Consider the following 14,286-nt stretch of genomic DNA (forward strand, 5'->3'; position numbering starts at 1 on the left):
GGGTCATGTTGAGGTGCCCGGAGAGGGAGTCCCAGGTCTGTTTTGCGAGGTGGGAGAACTATCTCCTGCATGCAGTTGTTCTGTGGATGTGATGAATGGTGGCCAGGGCAAGGTGGGCTGCACGAAGTTGGAAGACAGACGTCCAAGGTCGGTTTTGGTTCTGGGGTCGTGGGCTGCCTCCTGAGTGTGGTTCAGGAGTCTGAAGGTGATCCTGCAGCAGACAGTGAGCCATTCTAGATATCTCAGGTGGACGGTGATGTGGCTGGGGCGGGGCATGTTGAAGATGAGGTGTGCAGATGCACCCTGGATGTGGACAAGTTCTCCTGCAGTTTTGCTGTTGTTCCTCCGTAGAGGGCGTTGCTGTAGTTGACCCGGCTGGTGTCGTGGACCTGGGGGACGGTCTGTCTTGCCTTGGAGTTGATCTATCTGTGGATCATTTGCAGCATGCGGAGGGTGTTGCAGCATGAGGCACAGATGGTGTTGAGTTGCATGGTAAGTCTGAGCGATGAGTCCATGATGAACACCAGCTTGCGTGCGTGGCCACTGGGTGTTGGTGCGGTGCCCAGGCCGGTGGGACACAAGGAGTTGACCCAGCCGTAAGGGGACAATCCTCAGATGATGACCTCAGTCCTGTCCAAGTCCAGCCTCAGGTGGCTGATGGTCAGCCATTCATCAACGGATCTCATGCCTTCTTGAAAGTTGGATCTGGCAATGGCTGGGTCTTTGGTGAGGTTGAGGAGCAGCTGGGTGTCAATGGCATACGAGATGATGATGAGGTCATGTGCGCATGTGATGGTGGAGAGGGGGGTCATGGAGACATTGAAGATCGTCACGCTGAGAGATTAGCCCTGGGGCATGGGCCACATGACCCCAGTGTACTACATGCTGCAGGTTGGAGGCCGACTCCCTGGGCCTTGCTGGTGAGCTACTTGGTGATTTAATCCTGGGCCCTCCTCTGGATACCAGTGTTGGAGATGTGTGAGCTGACAGTGTGGTAGCACATGGTGTACAATGCCGTTGAGAGGTCAAGGAGGGTGGTCTCACCATTGTTGAGTAGGGCTAAGTTGTTATTGGTGGTGGCAATGATGACGGTTGCAGTGGTGTGATTACTATGGAAGATGTTCTGGTGCCGGTTGCCTGGAGCTGTTTGCGCGGAGGAAGTTTGTCAGTCACTCGTTGAGTGTCTTCCTGATGACATTTGCAGGGTAGGGAAGCAGGGTGATGTTCCAGGAGATCCTGCGGTACTGCCATCCGCTGTTGAAGAAGGGCCAGGGTCTCGAAAGGCCTCCAGCTCCCATGGAATGTGGCAAACTCAAAGGAGACATTCAGGACGCCCTGGACATGGGCTTCAAGAATGGGGAATGATGTGGTTGAGATATTGTGTGGGAAGGGGCCTGATGGAGAGCCAGAGTGTATGGTGCACATGAGCAAGGTGGTGTATTTGCTGATGACGGGAGTCCAGAACCTGAGGGGGGTTTGTCCTGCGGATAATAGTGCTGTCTGCCTCTGTGTGCCAAGGCTGTCTTGTATGGCCATGAGCTTGCAGTGTTAGAAAGTTGCAAGGGATGTGATCTGCCTTGCAAGGGTGGGGTGTCTTTTGGATGGAGATCTGCTGTCAGTTCACTCACAATGCTGATGAGCTCCTTGATGTCGTGTGTTTTGGTGCCTCGGCCCTATCTGAAGGATCTCCACTTGTCCTTGCTGATGATATGGTGATGGCTGTGTGTGGCGTTTTCCAGGGCTGTAAGGTAAATGAAGGTACTTTGTGTTGCAAGGTTTGCACAAGAGTCCGACTCGATCTGTATGAGTCTAGTAGGTCTGCCTTGTCCCAGGTGGCTTAATTGTTGTTGTGCTTCACAGGAAAGTCCGTCAATGTGGCAAGATTTTTGGATCAGTAGCTGATCCAGTGTGTGAGGTTGCAGGGTGTGGCGGTGGTGTTGGTTCGAGTGTCCCACACAGCTTGTCTGTGGTGACTTACATCAAGCATCTTTGGGGAATCGGTAGCGGGGTGTGGGCCAGTGTGTTACTTGTCGGAGATGTGGATGCAAATGTTGATGGACCAATGTTGGATGGTGGTGTGGTTCTCCTCCAGCAAGAAGTTACTGGCCCCCAGCCACATGTAGCCTGTGGAGGTGAGGGCGTGCGTGCAGATGTACGTGTTGATGGCTTCGCGGAATTGTGGATGTAGGCCTGGAGATCTGTAGATGAGTGTTACTCTGAGGGTTGCCAGGTGGTTGGAGCAAAACCGGATTTGTGACTCAGAGGGTGTACTTGGGAATAAATTGCAATTCATCCTCCGGGATTGTTGTTGCCGTCCCTGCAGGTGATCTTGTATCCGTCTGAGATGGCAATGAAGAAGTTGTGTGCTGAGGATGCTTTTGACCAGGTTACCGTCATGAAGGTGATGTGTGGGGCCGTTGTGTTAAGGAGGTAACAGAGTCCAATGGCGTGCTTGTGGACGGAGCGGGTGTGGAGTAGGAGGCACATGACCTGGTTGTTCTGACAGGGTCTGGTAGGCGGGGCAGCGCTGTGTAGGCAGTTGGAGTTGCACACTCAGCATGCAAATGTGTCGTGTGTGCGCTTAGGGGTTGCCTGATAGCAGGCGGTTGATTGTCTGGAGGACATTGCTTGGAGGGTGGCTGCAGCATGAGCCTGTTGTGTGACGTGGGTCATGCAAGGACCAGAGGGTCGTACACTGCGTTGGTGCAACAGTGGCACAGACAAGCTGCTGGCTGCATTTAGAATGGGTGGAGGGGGAAGGGAGGAGCATTTTGTAGGCATGTGGGTTGCCGAATCAGGGCACTCGGTGGGGCGGTGCCGCAGGTGAGGCAGCAGCAGGCGGAAGGGGTGAGAAACTAGGCAAAAAGTAGCACACAAAGACAAGGAGGTCAGAAAGGCACAGTGCAACAGGTGTATGTAAAGGAAGGAGTGTCAGGTTACTCATGGGTCACTCCGAGAAAATTTATGAAGAATAAACAAAAATGACGGCCACAGGATCAGGCAACAAAATGCGGATCTGCGCACAGGAGACACACCGTCAGCAGGCGTTGACGTCCCGTCGTGGGGAGAAACCTGCACAAATACATACACAACGAGGTACTTCATGCACAATAGAGATTATTAGCCATGAAGAAATGCATGCATGTTGCCAAAGTACACATACACTCATATGCTCAATCTTTGACAATTATGCCATAGATGACGCATGCAAACTGGCAAGAGATATGCAGTGACAGAGATGAGGCACTTTGGATTGTGCAGAACACCTTTACTGCACAAACTCACAAAAAGGGAAATGCATCCATATGAACAGACTCACAGGTCAGTTGACAGAACATGTGGGACATACGATGGACCCCCCCTTCACAACACGGATGTTGTTAATCCCAATGAACTGGCACACAAGTCAAGGGGATGAGCCAAAGACATCCTGTTGCACACGGAGATGCTGCAAATCACCATAGAGCCAGTTGTTGTGATGTCCCACACTATGTCCACGCGTAGCATCAGCAATGTTTCAGAGGCAAGGTTTACGCACATTGATGCCTTCATCAGACTCCACACTCCACTACAGATGACTGTCAAGAAGGGTGACTATCATGTCATGGGAGTGATGCTACATGTTATATGCTCCATGGTGAGAAGACATGTATGCATGGTACCACAACATGCACAGAAGCAGTCCCCACACATTCCCAACCCGTACCACCACCAAAAAGCCTTGCTGCAATCCTTACCCAAACTGACATTTCCACATGTCCGTGCATGGAACGCTGATTCAGCACACGTTGCAATCCTCATGAGGAATAGCAGGAGGACACAGATGACACGAGCAGACAACAGGCGCAAAAACCTGGGAATGATAGACACACAAGAAGTCACCTAAAACAAATCTCGAAGCACACATGGTCAGTTACGAAACATGAACAATGTTGGACACATGCAAATTTCAAAGAAAGTCTCTCCGCAAAACTGTGTGGCATGACATCATCACTCGAGTGACACATCAGTACACACATCAAAGTCACTTTGCATTCAGTCAGCTGGACACACACATTGCAACACATGCCACTCAATGCTACAAGCTTGCACACTCATACCCAGTGACTCACGATTATGAAAAGAAGTTGCGTATGAGCTGACTCCGGATATCATCCTCCTCCTCCTCATCACTTGCCTTGTGACCAAGCCCTGGATCCTCCACGGGTGGGTGTTGCTCCTCATCAGGATCAAGGATGAGTGGCACTGCCTTCTCAACGGCCATGCTGTGCAGCATGCAGCACACAATGAAGATTTTGCACACCTTCTCCGGTGCATATGGGAGGGACCCGCCTGTCTTGTCAAGGCACCGGAATCGGCTCTTCAGGAGGCCAAATGTCCTCTCAATCACTCGCCTGGTCTGCCCGTGTGCATTGTTGTACCTGTGATCTGCAGCTGTTCTTGGGTTGCGGAGAGGTGTCATTAGCCATGGCATGTTGGGATATCCAGAGTCCCCTACATGGAAACATCATGTAAATAAGTGGGTCAGGAGATGCCGTAAGAGCCAAAGATACCGCAACACACAGGACCAACAGAGTATACCCACCAACAAGACATGCTCGTTCGTTGTGCAACCGCAGCATCATTTGTGGCACCCTGCTATGCCTCATGATGTAGGCATCGTGTGCTGATCCTGGAAAACGTGCACAGACATGGGAAATCAGCATGTTAGCAAGACACACCACAAGGGCATTTATTGAGTGGTAATGTTTACGGTTGCGATAGGCTTGCTCCTGTGCCGGTGGTGGTACCAAAGCCACATGTGTCCCATCAATGGACCCAATGACATGGGGCATCCCTCCCAGGGCATAGAAATCACCCTTGGCATCTGTCAACACCCCAGGAGTAGGAAATTGGATGAATTCATCAAGGTGCTCCAACGTGGCTGCCAAAACATCACGCAGGACACGGCTGAACATTGTCTGTGACATCCCACCAACATCAGCTATGGTCAATTGAAACGTACCTGTGGCAAAAAAATGTAGGGCTGCCATCACCATCTTTGGGGTCAGCGCAGTAGTATACCTGTGTCGTGGTTGGAGGTGTGGTGCCAGCCTGTCGGTCAAGTCCTCAATGAACTGTTGAGTGAATCTGTAACGTCGGATGCGGGCACGTTCCCTCATGGCAGCCAAGTCTGGCATTGTTCTTGGGACAGGCGGTGCCCTGCAAGACATTGTTAGGAATCATGAAGATTGAGAGTCTGCCAACATCAATGTCAATGAACATAGCACATGCTAAACTGCTACTACACATCAGGTAACTATGGAGTCTGGTGTGTGCAATACATCCAGGACACATATGCCACCTTGCTGGCACTCCTACGAAAAGCCAGATACACCTGTTGATTGTCAAGTCTACATGACAGGCCCTGAAATGAGCTGGGGGCAAGTCTGAGTGAACAGCCAGAGATATCACCGGAGTGACACACATCCACATAGCTGCATTGGAAGGATGTCATCTCATCCAGACAGTTGACTGCAAGGCACACGCACAGGTCACATGGAATGTCAAATGTACATATGACACACATTGCGATGAAGGGGTACACGTGACAACAATTAAACACAGCCATTGAGATGACGCAGACATGTATGCCTGGGAAAATATGATGTCCGATGCACACAGACCCTACAGCCGTAGGAATCCACATGTGGCATGGTGTGCGTAGATGTGTGCCATGCCCATCTCCACACAGACCCATGTTGGATGCACCAACAGCAGATGCAGTTGACGGAACACTAACAGCAAGCTCATAGGAACACATGACACACACCTGACATAGTCACATAGGGGCACACTGATCGTGACATGTCAGTTGAGAGAGTGTCCCTGTCCCTGGCATCAGGAGACAGGTGCGGGTGGTGATGACTGTGCCATCCCACTGCTGCTGTGCTGTCACAGTTGGACTACAGACACACATGTGGCAAGGTGATGTGTGCCACATAGTGCCCCATGACACATGACATGTGTACACAGGTTATCACACATCAATTGTGCAACTAGATGAGATGACCTGTGCAATATCACTGGCTGCCACACCTAGGGCCTGCACATGAAAGTATGCAATGAAAAGTACTTGATGGACATCCTTGTGCGACTCGTAGCCCTCCATTCCTGGCGTGTGTACGCCTCGTATCACCATTGTAAGCGTGTGAAACGCACCGTACACCCGCTATCATCGCGTGTGTACGCTTCGTTTCACCATTGTACTTGTGCCGTAGGGGGACGTGTAAAACGCACCGTACACGCGCTATCAGCGCGTGTGTACGCTTCGTTTCACCATTGTACTTGTGCCGTAGGGGTACGTGTGAAACGCATCGTACACCCGCTATCATCGCGTGTGTACGCTTCGTTTCACCATTGTATTCGTGCCGTAGGGGTACGTGTGAAACGCACCGTACACCCGCTATCATCGCGTGTGTACGCTTCGTTTCACCATTGTACTTGTGCCGTAGCGGTACGTGTGAAACTCACCGTACACCCGCTATCATCGCGTGTGTACGCTTTGTTTCACCATTGTACTTGTGCCGTAGGGGTACGTGTGAAACGCACCGTGCCTGTCTGTGGATTTCAAAATTACATAGGGGACAAGTATTAGGCCCTAAATGCATGCTGGTTGTCATGGATACTGAGTTTTCAGTTGAAATGTGTCCATCAGGTGTCCTGGAACAGTCAGTTGGCCAAAAAATACAATGTTGCAAAGTGGTTGTTGACTTAACATGATGCTCAAAATTTGAACGATGCAAATGCGTGTCATAGGTGTATGTTTAAAGGGATTGGAGTAAACGTATGATGCAAATGTGTCTGACCGATCACTATGTACTCCTCACAATGAATGCCCCTCAGCAAGACAGATATAAGGCAGCCAGAACCCATGAGAGGGCACTTGCCTGCACAACTTTCCAGTCGACCACACTGCTGCTGTCTCTGCTTCCTCTGGACTATGTCACGTACTGTGGAGAGGGCCCAGCCATTCACCCTGGAGGAGAATGGGGCCTTGCTGGACGTCCTCCTCCCACAGTACCCCAAGCTGTATGGGAAACCAGGGGAGCAGGTGAGTGCTGACTCCACTACCTTTCCCTATGCACCTGTTGTGTGACTGTCACTTCTGGCATTGTGTCCAGGTGTGACAGACATGCAATGTTGTTTAGAGTGGGTCCTAGGGGAGGACATGGTTATGTCTCTCATGCAGAGCATGAGGTAGTTCATAGAAGTGTTTTTTCTCCGCACAACTCCTTTTTAGATTTCACTTACTATATTTTTGCACTGCACCACATAGGATCATCAATCATAAACACAATTGTCTTTTTTCTTTATCGTGAGGTCTAGCTCCACCAGTTATCTTGAGCAAGAGAGCTTCCCAGTGAGGTAGCATCTATGATCAAGAGACAGACCTCCCAAATTGGGTGAATGACCAAATGATAAGACTGATCATGAGAGTAAGATTGATGAGAATCCATGCTCTGCTCTTAGATTCTATGTGCTGATTCCTTATACATACATCTTTGTTTCTTTGCGCCTCCTTTCATTAGACCCCCAGTTCTCTTTTTGTGTTTGATTGATGCTTTTTAACAACCCAATTGCAGGCCCAGAAGCTTATGCATTGTCCTGGGTGTGGACATTGGTGCCACTCCAGGATGACAGCCAGTAGGTCATGGGTAGCCAACTGTGTAATCAGGTGACAGATGGCCATGTGACAACTGACATAATTCAAGTTGTTACTCAAATAAAATTGTACCTTGGCACTCACAGCACTTGTCAACAGTTCTTCATGTTTTAAATGTGGTAATTTGATGATTTGTGTTGAGAACACTGATGTGCCTGCATGAAAGATGTCTCCCAAGGAAGTGCACACCAAACGACATTTCCACTTTCATGGAACACGGTGGCACCTTTGCAAAGTAGCCACTGTTAGAATTAAATGGTGTTGCAGATACTCCATATACATGTTCCCACAGTGGTCTGGATTTTGTGAGACTCCTTTGTTGTTGGTGATACAATCTAACAAGTCTCAAGACATCCAGACCTCCGTGGGCACATGTATATGTACTTTCTGCAACACCATTCATTTCTAACAGTGGCTTCTTAGAAAAGGTGCCAGCTTCTTCAATGACAGTGTAAATGTAATTTTGTGTGCACTGCCTTGTGAGACATATTTCATGCAGGCACATGAGTGCTCTTTTTGCGAAATGGCGAATTGGCACATTCCAAACATGTCGATTGTGTAAAGTATTGTGAGTCCCAAGGTACCAACATTTTTTCATTTTGTGTTCAAAAGTACTTACAGGTCTCTGAGTGTGGTGACACCTTGAGTATTGAGGTGTGTCAGTTTACGTTGGGTGCACCACTACTGTTTCTTTCAGGGTAAACAAGAGGTGGCATGACTTCATTGTATTGCTGTGCTCACCGGTTCACAGACACTAGCTTCTCAGTGTATTTCTCATTCAAGTAGTGGCCTGGTGTGTTCTTTTTTTCCTTGTGTCCGAGTGGCATAGTGGGTCTACCAACTGGGCAGTACCGGGCTTACATATGTGCGAAGTAATCTAGCTGTTACTCATGATGCATTGCTTGATATGCACTGTGACCAATTGCTTTTTGTGCTCATGTGTCAGATGTATACAGGTGACTGATGCATTTCGGTTTCTTCTCCTTGCCCACAGCATCATCATCCGCAACGGAGGGAGACACCTGCACAGACCTGGAGGAGGGACCCAGCGACAGTGCCACCAGTGCTGTGGAGTCAGGAGGAGCCAGTGGCACGGAGGGCGAGGGGAGTCAGTCAGAGGACCTGTCTGGACACAATACAAGCTATGACGCCGACGGGTCCGGCGCTGAACTCCTGGGGGAGGCAGAGGCTGCAACACCACCTGGCAGCATCCCCACATCTGTCCCCGCCTCCTTTGTTACCATCCCCGCACTCCCAGTTGCTCCCGTCCCTTCTGTCCGTGCAGAGGCCCACCATGTCTCCTTCGGCCCAGGCACCGCACCCCCTGCCCCTGTCACCCCTGCTGCCCTCAGTGAAGAGTCTGTGGACATACTGCGGCAGTTGCAGGTTGGGCAGGCATCGGTGCTGAATGTCCTCCATTGACACACTCAACTGCTCACACAGATGGTGTCGTTCATGGAGGGCATGTCAGCAACGATGTCTGACCAACGCAGGATTCTGCGGTCCATGGACTCTTCCCTGATGGCAGGAGTTAGTCTCATGGAGCGCTCCATCCCCCCTCACCCCAGACCCATCCACACTCCCCTCTCCCATGCCTGTTCAACGTACACCCAGACAGTCACGGGCACGCACCCCACCAGACACAGCCAGCACACCCCCAAGTAAGGCAAAGCACACACCTCCTGGCATGCACACTCAGGGGGATGTAGGCACACCCACAGGGTCTGGGGACAGACAACATACACGCAGCCACAGTCGCAGTCCGCAGTCCTCACAACCCTGTTCCTCCAAAACCACTCCCCTTGGCTCCCCTGCCAAACTCTCACCCAAGGAGATCTTTATGGGTGAGCTGGACCTCGCCCCCACTGAGCGACCATCCCACAAGCGGGTGAGGAAGTCCCCAGGCACGGGAGTTGAGTCCCCCACCATGTCGACCCCCTCCCCCAAGAGCGCTGCACCCCATCCCTCACCCACCACACCCTCTGTTGACCCTGGGGAATCCTCAGGTGCAGGGGTTCAGATGGAGGCACTGGCAGCGGTGTGCAGCGCCGAGCTCGCCTCCACCTTCGGGGCTGCCCCAACCCTGTGGTGGAGACATCCCCCCCTGCACCCGCAACACCTACCCTTCCCCATCCTGTCCCTGCGGTGCCTGGTCCTGCCACAGATGACACCCCACCCCCCGGTCGACAAACCTTTTTTTTTTTTTTTAAGTTCCAAAACCTTTATTATCATCTTACACAGTCATACATCTCACGCCTACAACCTCACGGGCCGGCACCAGATAACACTTCCCCGCATATTTCCCCATCCTATACACAGCCATGTGGCCGACAACCCGGAGGTCCGGCGGCAAATACCTGTTGATCAAGCATGACAGTGGACTCGTGAAGTGCACCATGAACCCCGGGCAACGAGCTGAGCACCATGTCCATGAGGCGCAGCTACTCTGTGAGCTACCTGCAATCCGGAGGCGTGAAAGTTCAGGAGCAGAACCCCCTGCCGCAGTCCACAAACATCGCATTCAGGAGGGGCAAACAATCAGATCCCTTTTAGTTGACCTCTACAGCCCCTGAGTCAGCAACCACCTGTACCTGGTTCTCCCCTTCAGTGGAGTCGGAGTGTGTCGCCAAATACCCTTTAAACGGGTCCCAAATGTCACTAGCTCTGCTATTTAATGGTTGCGTCTCAGCGTATATAGCACTCTGCTCCTGGCAGTACAAGAGATCTCCTATCCAGTCCTTAAATTTCGGTGCGCCCTCTGCCCCACCGACATGCAACTCGCCGCTTCGCCAACAATAGTGCAATGTTCCCCAATTTGCGAGTCATCTTAGGTATCGATACCGTATAGCCCAACAGCATCATAAGCGGATCTAACTCCACCGTATCCCCCAACATAGCCGTCAATGCTGTATGCACCTGCAACCAGTAGTCAGCCACTCCCGGACACAACCACGCCAAGTGCAAGAAATCAGCTCCTTCCGCATGGCACCTCTCACAACTGTCATTGTCCGAAAGTCGGAATCTAAGCTTTTTAACTGGTGTGTAATACATTCTCTGCAAGAACTTGTAATGGATAAAACGCAGTCGGCTACTGGAAGATATCTGGGAGGTGAGCTCACAACAATACGTCCATTGCTCCTCCGTTATGTCCCTGCCTAGCTCGATTCTCCACTGCTGGAGTGCTCTACAGTCCAACCTTCCACTGTGCGCTCGAATACTGCTGTATAGTTGAGAGACTAAATACCTACCATCCGTAGAGGTAAGCAGTACCTGTAGAGGCCTCACTATGTCGGGTTCCTCCGGGAAGCGCGGCAAAATCTTCCGTAGCCCCTGCCGCAGCCGGACATAGTAAAAGACATCCAGCGGCGTAGGCTGATATCCCCCAAACAACTGCTCTTTCGTTTTGAACCGACCACTAGCGAAGAGATCGCCCCAATGCCGAATTTTTATTTTAGCGCACAGCCCCCGGAACCCTCCTTCTTGTAACAGCGACAAGTCCGGGTGGTAAACCAGCGGTAATGTCGGAGCATACAAAAAACCAAGCGCCAGACGACGTAGTATTCGCTGCCACGCATCTACCGTGCACGGCACCGTAGTGAATGGTGTGTCAAGTGCGCGGATCGGGCCCTGAATAATACCCGTCAGTGGTAGAGGTCGGGATATCCAGTCCTCCACCGCCAGCTGCGGCAGGAATGGCGTAGGTGCAAACCAATGGTATGCAAAGTGGGCCTGCGCACTCAAGTAATATTCTAGAAAATCAGGAACATCAAATCCGCCACACTCGTACGGCCGAGTTATAATCGACCATGCCAGTCTAGGCTGCTTACCAGCCCAGAATAGTCGCAGTAAATCGGAACGCAACGCCCGAAAAAAATACGCACCCGGATAGTACGGGATGTTCTGGAAAAAATATAAAAAGCGAGGTAATACCACCATCTTGATCAGCGAGGCCCTGCCTGCCATGGTGAGTGGCAGAGACACCCAGCGAGTAACATCCTCTGCCAGCTTATTTATGGCCGTACCATAATTCAGCAGCAGCGTCTCCTCCCGGACCTTTGAAATCTGAACCCCCAAATATCTGAGATCCGTCTCACACCAGTCAAGCAGGTAGTCCAGGGGAAAGCGGCCCACCGCCGGCGTCAGGGGAAAAAATTGCGACTTCTTCCAATTTATTTGAATGCCCGACAGGCGCCCAAACACCAAAAATTCTCGGACCAGCGGATTAAGGTTAACCTGCGGATCCACCCCATACAACGTTAAGTCATCAGCATAGAGAGACACGTCAATCTGCCGTTGGTTACATTTAAAGGCACTCTGCTTATGCAATTGTCGGATACGGCATGCCAGAGGCTCTATCGCAATAGCAAATAGTAAGGGGGAGAGCGGGCACCCCTGCCTGGTACCCCTAGTCAGCGGAATCGAGTCGGACACCTCACCATTAATCAGCACTCTCGCTTTCGGGTCAGTATAGAGCAATTTTATCCATGCAACAAATATTTTGGGAAAGCCCATCCTGTACAAGATAGCAAACAGGTAGTTCCACTCAACCGAATCAAATGCCTTGGTGGCATCAAGAAATACAGCCGCTACGGGCAGTTCCGGCGCTATCGTATTGATCAAGGAAAAAAGTGTATGCAAATTGCTAGCAGTCGAGCGACCCGGGACAAACCCCGACTGATCTGGAAGGGCAATTTTAGTCATAAGCAGAGAGAGCCTAGTGGCCAGTACCTTCGCCAGAATCTTTGCGTCACAATTGATCATAGAGAGCAGCCTATATGAGTCACACTCTACCGGGTCTTAACCTGGCTTCAGCAGTGAGGTAATCAGTACCTCCCTCATTGTCCCCGGTAACACTCCCACCTCCAGTGATTCCTCATACACCTCCCGAAGCACTGGAGCCATGACATCTATATAGCATTTATAGAATTCCGCTGGTAGTCCATCAAGCCCTGCCGCCTTACCATTACTCAGGGACATAATCGCCTCCCGTATCTCATCCAGTTCGAATGGAGCTCCGAGAAACTGCCTATGGTCATCGCTTAGCCAACATAACGCCACATCATCCAGAAAGTCCCCAAACACCACCTCCCCACCACTGCGGGCTTCATATAACTCCTCATAATGCGCAATAACTTGACCTAAGATTCCCTTCGTATCTTGATGTAGGTTCCCTCCCTGCTCTCGTATCTCTAATATGTGTGTGGGTCCCCGTGAATGCCTAGTAATCTCCGCTAAGGCGCGACCTGGTCTCTCTCCTTCGCAATATCGGCGGGCTTGCCAATGTCGGCCCCTGAATTTGGACTCCCTATCTGCTTCCTGCTCATAAAGCGTGAGCCGGTCTCGGAATTCCTGATGGAGCGGACCCATCGGTTCCTGGGCCATCCTGGTTTCCAGCTCCGCCAGTTCCGCCTCTAATTTGGTGAGCGAGCCTTGTATTGCTTTTAGTACACCAAAGCTCTTAGATATGTAGTACCCCCTGACCGTCACCTTAAACGACTCCCATATGGTCTCAACACTGTCCACCGACCCCTTGTTGCGGGGAAAAAACTCAGCTATCTCCTCCCCCAATTCTGCCTGAAACACCGGATCCGAGAGTGCCGTGGGTTGCATACGCCACCTGGGTGCTGCCCTGCCATATCCTGGGATTGCCACCTGTACCAATACCGGACAGTGATCCGAATACGACCTCGGTAAGTGCGTCACTCGACCTAAGTCCACCGCCAAGCCAGTAGAAAGAAAGCAGTAGTCCAGCCTGGCCCAAGTGTTAGCATATGTTGTGAAGTGTGTCCCCTCCCTGACCCCAGCATGCACAAACCTCCAACTATCTACGAGCCCCCCTTCCGCCACTATTCCCGCCATTGCGTCCCTCGCTCCCTTATTGTATTGCGGGCTACCCTCCGACCTGTCGAGCCCTGAGGTCATTGTGAGATTAAAATCTCCCCCCCATACAATATGCATGGAACCCGTGTTCAGTATCTTGCCCCATAGCATGGTGAAGAAGGCAGGCGAATCCACATTTGGCCCATAGCAGTTCACGATTGTGACCGTATCAGTTCCAAGTCTGCCCCACAACAAGCCAAATCTCCCTTCCTTATCCGTAAGTTCACCTAGCCTCACAAACGGCACCAACTTCTTGATCAGTATCGCCGTGCCCCTGGCATACCCTGAATACGTGGAGAAACTCCGCACTGCCGCCCATTTGCTTGCAAAAGTGTAAGTGGCCCGGGGACTAAGATGCGTCTCCTGTAACAATGCGATTTGGACCTTATGCTGTTCCAGATAAGCCACCACCCTCCTACATTTCCTTGCGTCATTTAACCCCCGGACATTCCAGGTTGCGATAGTTACGTTTGACTTGCGCGATTTGTCAGCCATGCGCCATTAAACTCCCAATATCAAAAGCAGCCACCCAGATCTGCAAACCATGACCACCCCGGCTATCTACCACACAACAATAGCCCCCCTCTACCCCATCAGATCGAACATACAGAAGTGGCCCTGTCAGTAGCGCATCATACTCCAGCCCACGCCCTCCTCCATGGACCAATAACCCACACCCGGTGCTAAGCTCTCTCGCCCAT

The 14,286-nt window shown here is 51.3% G+C and overlaps 1 protein-coding gene across 1 annotated transcript in view; it reads right to left on the reverse strand.

Annotated features, from left to right (window-relative positions):
• Positions 1–14,286, reverse strand: part of LOC146788818 (exocyst complex component 1-like) — a 1,992,459-nt gene that overhangs the window by 1,022,003 nt on the left and 956,170 nt on the right. The window lies entirely within an intron of this gene.

Source organism: Triturus cristatus, chromosome 10 (genome assembly GCF_964204655.1).
Source record: "Triturus cristatus chromosome 10, aTriCri1.1, whole genome shotgun sequence".
Taxonomy (NCBI): Eukaryota; Metazoa; Chordata; class Amphibia; order Caudata; family Salamandridae; genus Triturus; species Triturus cristatus.